Raw genomic sequence first — 12,287 nt, 5'->3', positions numbered from 1 at the left:
ACAAATGTCCGATGCAAATGCTCGTGAGGAGGTGGCAATGCCCATTTTGTGCTGTGGAGAATTAGAAGTAAAACCTAAAATCCATAAAAACACACTCCTGCAGAAAGACACCGGAGATGAGCTCTTACTGGCCATTGCACAGAGTGAAGCCCAGAGCAGCACAGTGCATCAGCAAGGAGCCCTACCACTCACTCACCCACCAGCATTTCTCCCTTTTGATCACACGCTCCCCCTGGTGCTTGTTCAGTAAAACAGACCCGCGTCCCCCCGCGGGAGGAAAGAGCCTTCTTCCTTACTGAACAGCCAAAAGGCACGCTTGGCAAGCCATACACTGAGAGAGGCTGCTGATCTGAAATCAAATCCTGCGGCCCAGAGCCGCACGAGGTGAAGCCCCGAGAGGACGTACACTGCTTCCTACCGTGCTCTGTGGCCATGGGACCTGCCAGCACGGCGCTCCCGTCCGCAACGCCGCCTGCCCGGTGCGGATGCACCTCGCCATGAGTGGAACTGATGGGAAGGGCTGGGGCTGGGTGTCTCGCAGCTGGATGCAGCAAAGGGCTGCTGGAGAGGCACTGCAGAGAGAAGCTCTCAGAGTTTCTGCATTTGTCCTGTTTGAAGTGGTAATAAATCCAGTCCCTGGGAGTGGTGCGAATCTGCACAGGGTACAACGCTCGGATCAGGGCGCTGCTCGTATGGGAAAGAAACTTGAAAGGCAAATTGTCCAAGGAGCTCAGATTCAAGCTCAGGCTGAATTCACACATCTCATGGGTTACTACAGGCATGCACAGCATTTGCAGGATTATTTGGGCTGTTCTTACTGCGACTGTGAATTTTCCAGAATTGCAGGCAACCAGCTGAGTACATGTCTGGCTCCATGCTTTTCTTTAGCCTCTGAGAGACTGCCTGGGAAAACATCTACTAGCTCTCATTTTATACTTTTGTTTTCCCCAGTTGAAGGAAAGAAACCACCAGAACTTGCCAATGACAAAAATGAGGCATTCCTTAATTAATAAAATCACAAAGGAAGTGATTCCAACTTATCCCATCGGAACAGAAGAGATTAAATGACCAAATAACAATTTTGTCCAGAATACTTGATTCAGAACTGAAGAGGGAAAGCTATGTGGAGTTTTCTCACTGCATTTAACCCCACTTCTCTCCTCCACCTGGCCATGACCGCTCGCAGGCAGACGCTCCCCTTGCTCCTGGGGCCTGAGCACGCTGCCATCACTCTCCCACTGCCAGGTCCCCGGGGATTGTAAGGAACAAGTGAATATGTGATTCAGTCCTACCTCGTCTGAGTGACTGAAAAGGGCAGGCAGAGGTTTGCTCCTGGGGCTTCACTGTAGAAAACACTGGCACTCTGATGCTGCTCCATGGATACCCTGAAGTGTGCCTAGCCCTTTGTGGGCTAATATTACACTGACAGCTACATACGTGCACTGTTGGGCTGGGGACTTTAAAAGGTGCAAGGAAGAATACATATATAATATATATATATACATAAAGAAAACCCCTGTAAATCTAGAAAGAAAAAGATGTATTAAACAAAGGAAAAATAGGTCTAAAGAGAGGTCAATAGGAATTTTACCGCTGGATTTCTAAGCAGCCAGGATATGGCTTCAAGCTGTGAAAAAATAAGTAAGGGAAATACCTCCGTTTCCCCCTATTTCAGAAAACAAACCCATTATTTTAACCTGAACCACAGGGTTTGGAGTGACCGTTTCCTCTCATAGTTGCTCTGTTATCACCGCGAGCACCCCGCACAACTCAGTGCACCCTGCATGAATCAGAAGCAGCATTATATGGGTGCATTTCTTAATAACAGGCAATTGGATCCATTAAAAATGTTATTAAACATGCTGCTCGCAGCATTCTCAGGAAGGATACAAATTACTTGTGATTAAAGCAGTGTTTTACTGATCTTATTCCAACTTTAGTGTAGCAGTGAACCACTCCACCCAAACTCCCTGCAGCAGCCTTGAAGCACAAAGCGAGCCCAGGCAGTGACACTGCAGTGCCGAACTCAAGGACTTGCCGTGCACAGGATTCATGTTCTTTGCGGAGATGCGAGAACGTTACAAAGCTGGCGAGGCTAAACTACAGACTGAATCCCAGCCCTGTTTATGAGATGATAGTATTCATTTATTCTAGTCCACCGAAAATAAATTCAAATCAAATTGCATTCTAAATTAGTGTTTCATTATGTACAGCAAATACAGAGAGCTCTTTTAGAGAGATAACACCAAACAAAGCTTCACACTTGTTAATTGTAGCTATTACCCTTCTCATTGACAGCTCCTCTTTTTTTTTTCAATTTATCTGATGCTTGTGCAGAACTCTCTGCTAAGTCTGCCATTAAAGAAAGTGTTAATGGAGGTAATTAAACCTAAGGATTGTTGACATTTACTAGAAATTACTGTTTGGACTATTGGCAGTCCTGCACTCAGGTATCACGCAGTGAGCTCGTAAGACAGCAACATTCAAGAACATAGTCTGGTGTCAGCCGAAAACACCAGCACCTGAAACAATGTTATGACTCGTTTATGAGTAATGGGCTGGAAATCTTACAACTTTTCATGTATTATTCACTTTTGTGGTGGTTCATCATCTAGAACAGCACATTGAAGGTGAGCATTAGAGCAACCCCCAGGAGAGAGCAAAGGTGCTCCATGATCCTCTGCAGCCAGCAGGACGGAGCTGGTGGCCAAGGGACAGGGGAAGGACAGGGGAATTCATTAATGGTCCCTCCGGCCCCGCCAGGAGCTCTGAAGGCAGCCAGCTCCCACTTCACGGATTACTAGAAACAATGTACTTCAGTACATATCCTGCAAAATGACTGTCCTAATGATGTTCAGCATGGAGCAAGCATGAAAACGCCCATCTTGGGCAACACCAGTGGCTGCATGGGAAGAAATCTTCCAGAATTAAAATCTGGAGTTGCTCCATTTTGAGCTAGCTGACCAGCTCCTGTCCCGTGTGGCTGGGCAATGGGCTTCATGCTGGGCACAGGAGGGCGTAGGAAACCTGGGGTGACACTGGCCACACCACTGAGCCCCTGCCTGTCTTGTTTCAGGTTTCAGATTTCAGCCACCCCAGTTTCTAGTAGCATAGATACCAAATTGTGAAGAATTAACGTTTGTTTGGCTACAGTTTGGCAGTTGCTTTCAGCCTTACTCTGCACAAATGGCATGCCTATGATATTTTTATAGACATCGGTGATGGAAACATAAAAATAAAAGAGATCGAGCTTAAACAGCCTGTCACAGTTTGCATGGTGGGATGGCTGTGATTAATATCCAGACAACATGTTGTCGGTTCTCACTAGATCAAAGTAGGATAAATCCATAAATTTGAAAAAATAAATCCAATGTCAAAATACAAAACCAAAACTCCAGCAATTACTCATTTTCAAGGATGACACTGCTGAATAATAAATGATTTATAGGCATGCAGTAGAAATTCTTCAGAGTTATTGTAATTAGGGGTGTGAATATTACAGTACTGAGTCAGGGAGTAGCAGTTAGCACCAGTTAGAAGCTGCCAGCTTTGTGAACAAATCTTGCTTTTGGCCACAGGTACTCTCTGTCACGCTGCTGCTGAGGCTCTTCATGGAGCCAGGCATTGCAGAGCAGCACACTATTCCAGGATGAGCTCATTAGCAAGCTCCTATCAATTTGTGAGCAATTATTTTGAGGGTGTACACACAGAAGATGTGGGAATGGAACTGGCATTGAATTTAAGTCTCCAGGGACTTGGACCTGAGAAGATGCATGTGGATGAAACGGTTGCAGCAGATTAGGTTCCTGCCCTGCCCATCCCAGTGGGGATCTGCCATCTCCTAGCCTCTTCAGGACAGCAGGGAAAAAAGCCCCAAAATACAAACACCAAAGCATCCTGCCCACATTTCAGCCAACAGCTACGGGAGTGGTGCACGCTCTAGTAGAGTGCACAAACAACTCGTGGACAGGGAGAGGACAAATGACAAGAAAGGAGGCTTGGGAATAAACTTTGCAGAAGTGGGGGGAAGAACTAAGACAAAGCAGAAGGAAAATAAAAGAAAAAGTAGGTGGTCAAAAGGGGATGGAAGCATTGTTCTGTTTCTGTGCCCTCCTGCTTATTGTTACGGCTTTATTGCACTTCTCTACCGTTTTGCTGCTAGAACACCATTTTCTTCCCTGTTTGGCAGCACAGCAAGATGTGGCATGTTTTAGAGACCTCTGTCATCATCTTTGTTTCCAGATTTGTCTCTTCAGCAAATATCCATGTTTTGCATTCATTCAGATTGCTGCAATTTACATACTTTTAAGGGAACCAAGATCTGCCTAGGGGAGCACCACGGTTTTATCAGCCCCTGCACAGAAAACCTCTCCCTTCTCAGAGATGGCTCCAACTCTTAGCTCAGCAAGGCAACATCTTCTTCTATTGTCTACTTTTTATATTTAGAAAAACTTTTACAAGTCTGCCACTGTCACCACATGTGGCCCCTATTTGAGCAACAACAGCAAAGGACAGCAAAGGATGAACACGAAGAAGCAGATGGGGAAAGGAGAAGAACAAGTAACACGGGAGGCTGCTTTTGAGGAACACAGTGAGCACTGCTCCCTGAAAGTTGGCCCCTGAACGTATGAATGGAACGGATCCCAGGATCAGCTGCAAAGCACACCTGAGACACTGGTACTGGATGTAAGCAGGTGATGAAACCTATGCTGAGCTCCCAGCTTCACCAGAAGGCAGGCTGCATCTCCCTGCACTGCAGTCACAGTCTTGACACATTTTAATGTGGATTTGTGTACCCACTGCACTTCAGTTGCCCGTCAAAACAAGGCTACTTAGTGAGAAAATTGTGTTTTAATGTGGTATGGTTCTAAAGATTTAAATTCAGCCCTAGTTCAGAAGAAATGTGTCCTCCTCCCATTTCCAGCTGGTACTTTTCCCCTCAACCAAGCACACAAATAAGGCTATGATAGAATTTCAAAGGTAGGAAAAGTGATCAACAGACCTAGGGAAAAGGATGAACTTGAAAAAAACCAAAGCTGTTATGTGTATCCAAAGCACAGGACAAGAAAGGAAGTGGCAGTGAAAGAGAAATTCTTCAGAAATTGCCGTGTTTCTGACTGGTTCTGCATGTCTAATTAACCTTACCTGCATTAATTGGTGTCTACCAGCTCAGAACTCCCACATGAAAACAGCTAATAAAAGGCCTTCTAAGGATGCTGTGGGAATTACAGCCTGCTCGGGGCCGACTGGTGAAAAGGCCCAAGGCTCAACCCCCTTCCCCACGGCACTGCCGCTCAAGTGGCTCTTCTCCTCCTGACTTTGCAATGCCTCAAACAAAGGGGAACAGCTTCTCCACAGCACAAATGCATGTTTTTCAGTAACCATTTGTCCTCAGGGTCTTGTTTGCATTTCACTTAACTCAGTTCTGCCCTAAGAAATTCTCTCTGTGTGTAGTATTTATTTACCTTGCTCTCATAGCTCTTGGGGATTGCTGCTTTAAAAACCACGCAAGCTTCTGGTAATTGCAGATCACCAGACTATGGGAAACTATGGGAAACAACAGCTATGTTAAGGTTCCTTAGCTTACAATGTATTCCCTAACACAATGCAAGAACATACACCTGGGGACTTGGGCCATGGGTTGTCACCTCTGCCACTGTCATGTTGGAGACTGCCTTAAGCCCCACCTGTGAAGACAAAGGCTCCCTGAGGGCACTTTCCTTGTGGTCATCTATTTAAAGTGTGGCTATCTATTTACTGCAATGGCTCTAGATGTGGTGTGACAACTGGAAAATGTAAACCCTGCTCCTGCTCGTGCCCCACCAAGTGTAGCTGCAGTCCTGCCCAGGCTCACCAAGCAGAAGCTGTCTACAACAGGCCTGCATGCTGTCTGCGAGCATCAGTTCAGGCACCCAGACACTACAACGACAAATAAATGGTGTTTTGTGCACACTCCTGGTGCCACAGGGCATATGTTAGTTCTCTAAAAAAGGTTTGCTTTTGCACACACACTTTGTGTAACCTGAGGACTCTGTGGCTACTGTTCTGTAAGTGGCCCTTGCAGTGCGTGCTCCTGCTGCCTCGGCCCGGGCAGCCCTGGGGGCACAGCCCCCCCTCACTGCCACAGAAAATAGAAAATCCAGGCAGTGATACACCAACCAACTGGCTTCACAGGGCTACTGGCTGCTGAGGCAATAACACTGCAACCTCCTGTTTTGGCCTGGTGATTCAAAAGCCACGAACAATGCACACAAGACAGGGGCAGTCTGGGGTGGGGGGGAAATGTTGCCAAGGCTCACCCTCTGGTAAGAAGTAGCCTTGTCCTTCCAACCCCATCAAACTCGCAGAGGCACTAAGAGCTCACTCTGGAGCACAGAGCATAGACACGTGTGGGAGATGAATTGGGAAGTTCCTCAATAGGCCACGCGTTACCGGATCCTGCTCACACCAGTCGTGCACAGGAACTAGGCCGTTAGTGTGCAATGCCAAACTGCTCCCTGCTCTCAGACTCTACCCAGAATGTATCTGATGACTCTGAAGTAACTTCATTTATTAGGTTATATGGCAGAAACCTTTGCCTTTGTACCTCTTTGGATAACCAAAGGGGGATAAATGATCAGTACTTTTTATTTTTTATTTTTTTTTAAATGAATTTACCTTTTTAAGCAAAAAAACATTCAGTTACCTCCCCTCCTTCCTTAAATTACTTGAAAAACATTGAACTGCAGAGCTAGACACTTCAGCATCAGGAAATGTTCAGAATACCCATTTTCTGGAGGTATTCAATTTAATCCCCTTCTCTGCAAGTGTGGTGATATGAATTCTGTGCATGGGAGGATTCAGCTGCTCCAGAGGATTCAGATCCCTATAACCAAGGAAGCTATTCTCTGCTGTCTCATTTTTTGCAACAACTTCAAAACGATTACAGGTACTGCCCATCTCCCTTTCACTAACCGAAACAGTACAGACTGATTCCTTTTGCCTAAAGCTGTCAGAAATCCCACTGCCTCAATCACGTGTAGCTGAGGACCATCCACTCACCTTTAAGTTCTCGAGTCCCCGTCCCACTGATGTACACACAGACACAACACTGCCATACACTGCTGGCAAACCTGAACAGACATGTCTGTTACGGTTGATTAAATCAATCCAATTTCACCCTATCATTTAACACGACTTCAAGGAGACCTTTTGTCATCCAACTCCAAGAATTTGATGCTTCTTGACGCTGACTAACAGAGGGATTCAGAGCTTCATCATCAAAAGGGATTTTCTCACGGAATCGATAAGCACTTGGTCCATACCCTCCCTCTGGACACTCAGGTTTGGGAAATACACCTAACTCCTTCCAAGTGCATTAGACATATTGACAGGACTAGTCGTTATTTGAGCACTCAGTGTCTCCGGCCCAGCCTAAGGAACAGGCTTCACATTTTCTCTGAAGTTATGCAGTTTTACTAACAGAGCCAGAATGTTATTGCTCCCTCTCCCCAGCTGTTGGTGTACCACCCCTGAAGTCCTACCTAGCTCTAAGCTTTGTACCACTCAGCAAGTTTATTTCCATAACATGTTATTTTCAGTGCAAAGGTTTTCCTATTTTAATTCAGTTCCTGAGTTATTCCTGTTTTCCATGATGTGGCTTCAACAGCATTTATTGTAATCAAAGTAATAATAATAATTATTATTAAAAAATGCTTATAAAACCCCAACACACAATTATTCTTGTGGAAGGGCCAATCAGCCTATAAATAGGTTATAAATGGGCCAATCAACCTATAAATATCATGAAGGCAGTGGAATTCCTAAGACACCTCCCTATCCGTAGCTGCCTGTGGAAGCATCCCAATGCTTTCAGATTTGCTCAAAGTACCCAGACCACTGTAACAACACTACGGTCAACTTCAAAGAGTTGAAAACTAAAATTTCTTGAGATCTCCTTACAGCTTCAGTATGATCTGAATCAATACTGGGCCTTTTATCAAGCAAAAATGTGCTGCCCAATGCAAAGTGTGAAATTAATAATGCATGCACAAGGCCAATACGCAACGTTTAATTATTCTTACCCAGTTCAGAAGACTGCTGGCATTCGTTGTCACCAGTTGCACGGGACCACCATCTTCAGCTTGGAATCTGAAAGCTGCTTCTTCAGCACTAGAAGTGGGACGACATTGTATTTTCCAGTTTAATGTCTCCTTGCAAGTTATAGAGCACTCTGGCACAAGGTTTTACAAGCACACATGGGTACTTGTAACACAGAGGCAGAGTCTGGACAGAGCCTTGCCTATTCTGAGATGCTGAGATAACCGATTATTCCTTTTCAGACTTGCGTACACTAGCTACAGACCTTATAAAATCTCTTTGACCTGAATAGGGAACTGAAAACCTCCCACATCTGCAGAGCATATACCTGAAATATGCTTGATGTTTGCAAGGAAAACAGGTCCACCTGACAGAAACAATACAGGGACTTGGAAATTAGGGCTTTCCAACACAGCTTTCCTGCGTGGTCTAGCCATGGGAACACAGAGTCTTTTTAAATTGTAAGGACTTTCATTCATTTCCTTATCAAGCTGAACATGACTCATCACCGATCAGTGCGCACTAAGTGCACACGCTGTGTTGAAATTAGCTTTTAAATAAGATTTATGCAGGGCAGGACGGCGTAGACAGTGAAGGGGGAAAATACCAAGAAAATGGAAGGTTTTTTGAAAGCTGCTATCAGTCAAAACCAAATCAATGTTGCTGACCAGATCCAAGGTTCATTTAAAACCATTGTTTAAGTTGGCATCATTTCTTCCAGGTGAGGATTTGAACTTTGAGGCACGTTGGTAAGACACATCTAGGTAACAGTCTTTTACATTGTGCATGCTAGCAGAAGGCTAAGCTTGTTGTGCTGTAGTTGAGCTACGTAAGCTGGTTTTATCTTCCTGAAACCCTATTTTAGAGATTCCAAACAGAACTCCTCCTCTAGCCTAATCTCTTGTGATCATAGATCACACAATATCTGTGAGGACAGCCAGCAACTGCTTTCTGAAAAGCCTGTTTTATCACTATTTCATTTTACAACAAAATGTAATCACTCAGCTCCGTCAAGCTTCCCTGGGCCTGCAGAGCGCCCAGCCAAGTGAAAACACAAAGTGCAAGCCAAATGAAAAACCTTGCTGTGCACCACATGGACTGAAGAACAGAAAAAGAGAAATGGAAGGTGTGTAAAAAGGGAAGGTGCTTGTTTACAGGATATGCAGGCGCTTATATTTAGCAGCTAATGTTCCATGCTACTAGTGAAAGACAACGAGGGAAGTAAAGCGGGTGTCAGATAGGTTAACCACAACCTTTAATCTACAGTTTCGGTATTGCTGGGCAGCTGCTTCTGGGAAACTATGCTAGGATGCAAAGTAGGCGAGAAAACCCCAAATCGTTTGTTACCTCATCATAAAGAATAGGAAACAAATATTTTGGCGTTTTGCAGGCACAAGGTATACAAAAGGGTAATAATTCTCTCTTCATGTCTTGGAGCTCACTTTGTCCACTGCCAAGTGCCTGTTAGACTAATGACTTGATTGCCTTTTTTGGTACAAAACAAATAAATGAAGAAAGATACTCTATTCATTTCAGAGCGGCATGGAAAACAATCAATCCTACTTCTCTCAGAATAAAATAATACTTTGAGCTTTATCATTTGACATGTTCTTTTCCACTAACAGTCAAAATCCAGTTTTCTGGACAAGAAGTAATCTCCTTCCCCTTTCTTTAACCACAAATGTTGACAATTATATTGCCCTCTTCCAAGATATTCCCTTGCATATGCCCATGCCATTTGTGTAATTGAGTTTCTGCAGGGACAACTGGAGCAACAAAGTGTCTTAGATCTAAGAAGCATTTCTTCCTATTTCATGTGGCTCTCAGAGACAAATATATCACACACAAGGCTGGTCTTCACTAAAGTATTATTTTCAAAAACGATGTAATTTTAACATCAAAAAAAAAAGCATGCAATGATCAGAGAAAGTGATGGGAAGTTTTGTACTATATCCACCTGTCCCTTAAAGATACAATACCTAAACCAGAAAGCTTTCCCCCTTTTGCATATGCAATTAATTGTGGGAGATAGTACACGTTACAGATCCGCAGCATATTAGTTACAGACAGAAATGATAGTACAAAAATCAAAGGTTAAAACTAAGAAATAAGCTCTTTCCAGCTGAATGCCTGTAAAGCTTATTGGAATCATTGCTTATAGAAGCCCCACTGATACATCAGTTTTTACACATGCTGTGCCGTGTTCACTAGAAAGCAAATGGAGATATTTCACTAAGTTAAGCATATGCATCCCTGTTTGCAGGATCTTTTGCCTTCTAACACTAAAGACGGATCGCCATCTCCCCATCCCCAGTGACCAGCAGTACCATGTGTATTTCTCAGTTGCAACTCTTCATCTAACAGGACATGTAACAAAAATATTCTGGTCTCATTAAGAGGAAAGAATGACCAAAATGAGTCAGACCATGGATTCATATAAGTAACTCTGACAGTAGCCAAACCCAAGTACAGAGGAAAGAGGATTGGATCAGAGAAAACATTTACTGATGCTTTCCCAAAGCCCCCATCAATTTGCAAGCCAGGGGCCAACAGATTTAGAATTTAAAGGCATAATTATAAAACTAATTTTGGGAAAAAACTGATTTTGGAAGCTCGGGGACCCCTGGCTTGGCTTATCTGACTGCAATTTTGGCATGCCTGCTTATTTTCACTCAAACTAAACTGCCATCTTCTTTTTTTTATTTGTTTGTATTAATGTGTGTGGGGAAAAAAAACAAGACAGTCCGTTTCCTTGATATGGCAGGATACATGAACTAACCAGGACTCAGGGAAGTCTGAAGTGATTGCTCCCTCCACTCTTACAAGACATACACTCATATGCTTTGAAGAATTCATCTCCCAGTATCATGTTCTCAACCTTCATATCACTGAATTCACTTGTGTAAACAACTCATAATTGTCCCAAGAAAGGAAAGAATAACCCGAAGTCTGAACAATGCCTCAAAAAGAATGAGGGTTAGCTCATCCAGATACAATGCAACTCCAACTTGGTCAAAGGAGACCGTTCCAATGACTTCATTAGGAGCTAAATTGCACTCTGAAAAAAAGATAATACTGTCTATTGGAGAAGTTCCACAGGTTTGGCCAAAGGTCACATTCTTTGACCATGACTGAGGGAATGTAATCCCAATCTATAACACCACCAGCTGATGCATTTTGGTCTCCAGGCTCTTTTCATGCTGTATTAAACAGGAGCACAGCTCTGAGATCTTAAAAGGACTCATATCACTTTTCCAGACAGAGTTTAAGTTGCTGGCCTTATACCATAAAAGCTCTCAATGAGTTTGGGGTTTAGTTATAAAGCAGAGATTCCCCAGGCAGGTTCCTTGCCATTTCGCCTGGAAATGGAACGATGTGCTGGAAATGAAGTTACTGCATGAGAACCATAACTCAAGTGCCTACCGTTGTCCTCATGTGGCAGGCTATAAACATGTAATTTTCTTTTTATTTTTTAAGAATGAATATCTTTGGCAGAAGGTGAACTGAGGAATAGGTAACAATTAGATGTGTATTTTGACATACTTAAAGTTATTTATTAAAAAAAGGACAAAATGATGATCGGGGTGGGGGGGGGGAAATGTGTGCTAAAGATTTTTTTTTCCTTGGTTAATAAAACTAGATTATATCATTCTTCCTTCTTACTTCTCTCTTGGTAACAAAAAAAGAACAAAGTAAGGGGAAGAATAAAGGAAAAACTTGGAAAAAAAAAAAACACTAAGATTACAATATCAGTAAATTTTTATGGCAAGCATTCTAAATCACCACATCTTGAAGGAAACTCAGGGGAAGCAATAACAGGCTGGAACAAATTCCTTCTGATAACCTCTATCATAAAAATTACTTTGCAGGAAACTTTTTTCATGCTGATTGGAGGGGAAAGATGTTGGGAGGACAGGGAAGATGCAAACCATATGTTATCTTACCAGTAGCTAATTAAACACAGGGCTTCTAACTTTCTAGCATCGAGGACTTCAGGTATGTAACTTATTATGTCTATGTCTTAAAATCAAAACAAACAAACAAAAAACCAAACAAATCCTTTTCTGTAGGTAAGAAACATACTCACTGATGCAGATCACTAATTTTCAACAATCCTAACAATTCTGGCAAAATGGAGCAGCTTTTTCTTTCTACCAATATCACAAAATGTAGAAAGCTGAAGAGGAAACAAAAGTTAAACCAAACCA

At 43.2% G+C, this 12,287-nt stretch overlaps 1 protein-coding gene across 1 annotated transcript in view; it reads right to left on the bottom strand.

Annotated features, from left to right (window-relative positions):
* The window catches only part of SUSD3 (sushi domain containing 3), a 63,612-nt gene extending 62,256 nt beyond the window's left edge, over window positions 1-1,356 (bottom strand). Inside the window, exon 1 of the mRNA XM_035337409.1 lies at window positions 1,293-1,356. The gene's annotated coding sequence lies outside the window, so the exon portion shown is untranslated. The remainder of the gene's footprint in view (window positions 1-1,292) is intronic.
* Window positions 1,357-12,287: the final 10,931 nt, after the last annotated feature.

This window comes from Oxyura jamaicensis, chromosome 12, assembly GCF_011077185.1.
Source record: "Oxyura jamaicensis isolate SHBP4307 breed ruddy duck chromosome 12, BPBGC_Ojam_1.0, whole genome shotgun sequence".
Classification (NCBI taxonomy): domain Eukaryota; kingdom Metazoa; phylum Chordata; class Aves; order Anseriformes; family Anatidae; genus Oxyura; species Oxyura jamaicensis.
Note: the sequence above shows the minus strand (reverse complement) of the source record. Positions and strands in the feature narration are given on the sequence as shown.